This window comes from Asparagus officinalis, chromosome 3, assembly GCF_001876935.1.
Source record: "Asparagus officinalis chromosome 3, Aspof.V1, whole genome shotgun sequence".
Taxonomy (NCBI): domain Eukaryota; kingdom Viridiplantae; phylum Streptophyta; class Magnoliopsida; order Asparagales; family Asparagaceae; genus Asparagus; species Asparagus officinalis.
Genome location: NC_033796.1, coordinates 527,304 through 532,884, shown reverse-complemented (window position 1 = coordinate 532,884; position 5,581 = coordinate 527,304).

Genomic DNA, 5,581 nt, shown 5'->3' with positions numbered 1-5,581 from the left:
AGAAGAGATCCAGCCCTTTCCGGCGCTGTGGCGCACTGTGGTGCGGCCGTTTCGACGGTCCGGGTACTTGTGCTCTTCTCCTTTGGGTTGAGAGAGTGGAAAGGGCCCACCTCATTCATTAGTGGGGTTATTGGATTCTCTCAGGCTGTAGTCGACCTGGTTTGGGGGCTTGCTGCGATTCGGATCGTCCGAACGTCGTGCAGGCGAGTTGAGCGAAGAGCAAATTTCCGGCCTCATCTGATGTCCTGACCATGCTGGCGATCGTACGCGTAGGCGAACGGACTTTGACGCACAGTCGATCGCTACGTCGGTTAGTGTCCGGTCAGAGAACCGGCGTGCGAACTCTTCTCGTAGACAAATTCCCTGTAGACCCATAGAGGTATTTTTTACCGTCTACAGATCCGTCGGTCTCTGATCCTGCTCATGAGTACCCGTATCCTCCGCATCACCGTCGTGCTCGCCTGGTGTCACCTCAGTCGACACTCTAATGGATACTGTACTATCTGGACTCTGTGGAGCTGCATCAATCTCTACCACCTGCGAAATCTCTTCTGTCGGGTCGCTCTCCACCTGATGAGAGCTGGGAAGCTTCAAGATAGAAGCATCATCGAATGTGACGTCCCTACTCAGCACAATCTTCTTATCAACTGGATCCCAAAGCTTGTATCCCTTGACACCACGCTTGAATCCTACAAATATGGCATTCCTAGCTCGAGGTTCCAACTTATCAGTTCTAACATGATAATATGCAGGGCAACCAAATACCTTAAGCTGGTCATAGTCATGTACTGTCTCTCCCGACCACATCTCCATAGGGGTCTTCCCCTCAATCGCAGATGAAGGCAGCCTATTAATGAGGTGGCTCGCATAAGAAAGTGCCTCAGCCCAAAAGATCTTCTCCAAACCACTATGCGCTAATAAACATCGAATCTTCTTCAGCAAAGACCGATTTAACCTCTCTGCCACCCCATTCTGCTATGGTGTATGACTAACTGTGAAGTGCCTCTCTATGCCCTCGTCTCGACATAGCTGCTGAAAGGGATCTGAAGTATACTCGCCGCCGTTGTCGGATCGCAATGTCTTGATCTTTCTCCCAGTCTGCAGTTCCAATCTCTTCTTCCACTCCACAAACAAATCTAGGACTTCACTCTTATGCTTCATGGTGTACACCCAACAACGCCTAGAATAGTCATCAACAAATGTAACGAACCAATGTCGACCACCAAGTGATGCCGTCTTGGTGGGACTTCAAACATCTGTGTGCACGTAATCCAAGATGCCCCTCGTCCTATGAATGGCCGTCCCGAACTTCACATTCGTCTTCTTGCCAAGAACACAGTGCTCACAGAACTCAATCTTTCCACTCTTTGCTCCCTTTAGTAGCCCCTGCTTGCACAAAGCCTGCAGTGACTTCTCTCCTGTGTGCCCTAACCTGTAATGCCAAAGTCTGCTCATGTCCGCCTCTGAAATAGCCAAAGCAACCTGGCCAATCTCGTTGCTCCCTTTCAGATAGTATAAATTATAACTGCGGACTCCCTTCATCACCACCAAAGATCCCTTAGTAACCTTCGCTACAACATCCTCAAAGGTCACCCTGAATCCCTTCGCCTCCAAAGCCCCCACTGAGATAAGATTCTTCTTAAGTTGAGGAACGAATCTCACCTCCTTCAGCTCACGGACTACTCCATCGTGCATCCGAATCCTCACAGTACCTATCCCACGAACGCCACAGGATTGATCATTTCCCATGACCACAACACCCCCATCGAGTCTCTCAAATGATGAGAACCAATCTCGCCTAGGAGTCACATGATAAGTAGCGCCAGAATCAAGCATCCACTCCGATGCATCCAAATGGTTCACCTCCGGAGTAATCAAAAGAGAAAAGCTCGAATCATCGGAATCATTGTCTTTCGCAATATTCACCTCATTGACCTTCGGGCCCTTATTCTTGCTATTCTCCTTTTCTTTGACTTTCGGGCAGTCTCTCTTCTAATGTCCCTGCTTTTTGCAGAATGCACATTGGTTCTTTCCAAGCTAGTGATGACCTCTTGACTTTGACCTCCCTCTATTTCCACCTTTCTGATATGAGCTTCTACCTCTCGTCGATAAAGCCTCTCCTGAAGTACTAGCGCGGGAAGTCTCCTTATCCTTCCTCCTCAAATCATAGTTCGTCAATACATTAGTCACTTCACTATAAGTGATAGAAGATCTCCCGTTCAACAACGTAAGCACGAAAGTATCATACTCCTCATCCGGTAAGGAGCCCAAAAGAATAATAGCCTTGTACTCATCTGTGATCTTCTCATCCACGTTCGCCAAGTCCGACAACAACTTAGTGTAGTTGTTCACATGAGCCGCAAGCGAGGTACCTCTGGACATCTGGAATCTGAATAACCTTCGCAGCAAGTGCAACCGGTTCTCAACACTCTTCGTAAGGTACTTATTGTTGAGAATTTCCCACATCTTCATCGCAGACGTCACCCCAATCACATCGTATTTCAGCTCCTGTTCCAAACAGGACCTGATCACCCCGCAAGCATTTCGATTCATCTTTTCCCATATCGCCTCTTCATATTTAGGTGGCCTCACATCGACCATGATGGTCTCCTCCAGATTTTGAGCATTGAGCGCATCTTGTACATCGCTCATCCATAAACCAAAATTGATCTTGCCGTCATATTTCACTATACTAATCTTAGTGTTCTGAAAACCCACTTGAACTGTGCCTGTCATCTTGCTGCTTTCACCAACTTCTTCACCCATAATCACAAATTCCAAATTGTAGAGAAAGATCCAAACTTTGAAAAGAATAAGAAATTACCCAGCTGAACCCTAGATTGGATTCCAAATAGAACTCCTAACCACACGAGGAAAACGAGATCTTCAACGGTAACTTCAAACCCTAACTCCACCAAAGCCTAGAACTCCAAGAACCAAGCTTCCAACTAAATCTTCCTCCACCTAATCCAAAACCCTAGATCTGAAATCTGAGCTCTGATACCACTTGTCACGCGCCTATGCGGAAGCGTTGCACGTACACACAACGAACTTGAGATCACGGAAGAAGAAAGCCACACACTTGCACAAACTAAGCCAATTACGACAAATCAAACCAAACATAGAGATATACGTGGTTCGACAATTGCCTACGTCCACGGGGAGAGGATGAGGAGATTTCACTATATGGAGGAGAAATACAACGGGTTACAACTCACAAAATCACTCAAATATAACCCTAACCAAAGCTCTCAACTCCCTCACAATATCTCCCTCTCAAAGTGCTCAAAACAATGCTAATTCTCTCCTTTTTTCTCCTTTAGAAACCCTAAAAAATGTGGTCCTATTTATAATAAAACACAATCCCAAACGAAAGAGGATTCTCATACAAAGGAGGATTCTAAAAACGAGTCTGCCATACCCTGCACCATGGGTGTGGCAGAGAGTGTGGTGCAGGACAGATTCTGCCACACTCATGGCAGACACCACACCAGGGTGTGGTGGAGTCTGTTTTGGGTTATTCTTCACATTTTTCACAATTCCTTCGCCGTTTTCACACATATTACAAAAAGTTAGAATCAAATTCGGTATTGAAAAGAGCAAGGCGATAAATTAACCACGGCTGATTTTTAAAAAATATCAAGAGTGAAAATCAATTTTAAGCACGTGCTAGTGTCTATCTTGCTGTCATGAATCCACATGAATAAACAGAACTTAATTCAGAGATGTATAGCCCGAGATATGAATGTCTTAGTTAAATAACATCGAAACAACAAGTAGTAGATTGAAAACATAAACCATTGTTGAAACTTGCATGAAGCGTAACTTTCGACTCAGTTATCGATAGATTTTGGAAAGCTCTCAATCTTTGGAAATCTCTCAATTTGATCTATAGATCACCAATAGCGCTATCAATCATCGATAATGCAAACGTCTAGAGAGGTTTAGATCATCAACGGTGAGACACTGACCATCGATGAAGACAAAGGTTTGCGATTTTTTATCTATTTTGAACTCAATCTTAGACGTTCATTATAGGAGGTATATAGGCTCTATCACTCACAAAATTCAGAGAGGTGCCTGACCTAATTTAGAGAGAAAAAGAAAGAGGAAGAGAGAGAGAGAGAGAGAGAGGTGGGAGAGAAAGAGGAAGAGAGGTGGGGAGAGGGAGGGAGGCAGGGAAGAGAGCGTGTGAGCTAGGGTTTCAATTAGTAGAAAGGATCTTGCTCCGACTTCTCGGAAAACACCCTTGACATCGTTTTGTTTATATCTGAAGGGTTTCAATTAGTAGAAAGGATTGTTATTAGATGGAGGGTTTGATAGTGATACCGCTTTTTAAAAACCTGAAGTCCACTATTGTTTCATGCAATAACCAAAGGAAAGATTAATGCTGATTTTCTGCAACAAGTGATGCATATAATGTTTTGTTGCATTTGCAATTCCAGCATAGCAGGCAATCCCTTTAACACTTTAACAACAAATTCGTTTATTTATCTTGTAAAGAAAAACTCTTTCGTTTATCATTTATAACTTTATGAGAATCCTCTAGTATATTTTCAAACTAGAAAGGTGACTAAGAGAGGGACTTAAATTGATTTATTAACTCAATTTACCAAAAATCATGGACTATCTACCTTTATAAGAGGGCAAAAAAAAAAAGAAAGAAACATGAGCTGTTTTTGAATCCGCTATTTTCTCTTTTTGCACAAAGACAAGATAGAAGCAGATTCAATTAACCAGACGGCAAAAGATAGTATTATCCTCATTCCTCATTCATAAAAACAAAAGAAGTCAAGCCCGAACTAAACCCGCTAATCTCCACAAACCCGACCCGCTTAGCTGATGTCCCGCGGCAACAAAGTAAGCCTCACAATAAACGGCCTACAGTTGCGTCAGTCGAAGCTCCTGCGATTAAAGATGAGGTTCAGGTTAAGTAGCTTAATTCCTCCGGAGTATTTGCACAACGTTGCGGCATTATTTTGGCACGGTGAAAAGAAAAACAAGGGGAAGTCTATTGCTCCGCTTGAAGCAAATATGCAGAATTAGTATAGCACGGTGAAAGGTAGGACTTGTCTGGCTGCCCAATTCCCAAAAGATTGCAGAGGGTGTGTAGTGTTAACTAATGAGATATTACCAAGCATGGACCCCAGAGCCTCTCAAAACATTCTCTCTTTAATTGTCTCTCTTTATGAATCTGCATGATATTAGGATATCATTCATTCATCCCTTTTCAGTTAGTTTGCGCATCAGGTCAGGGCCCAGCCGAGCTATTTCTCAATTCCTCTCCAATTTTCCAGCTCGCTCTAAATATCGCCAGAAGACAATTCCATGGCATTTTGTACGTACGCTGTCATATCCTTCCCCGGCCCCTTATAATAGTTGTTGATGGTTTATATGATCACACAGTCAATTATATCCGTATTTAGATGAGTTTGTTAAGAATTGATGAAGGGCCGCTTTCTTCCCCTGACTTATTTGATAGTTCTTGAATTGGATATCTGAAAAGTCTGCACATGTAAAAATTCGTAAGAGGGTGGGGTTTGGTTCCTCGTTGTACCTCCAACGATCAAGTTAGTTGATG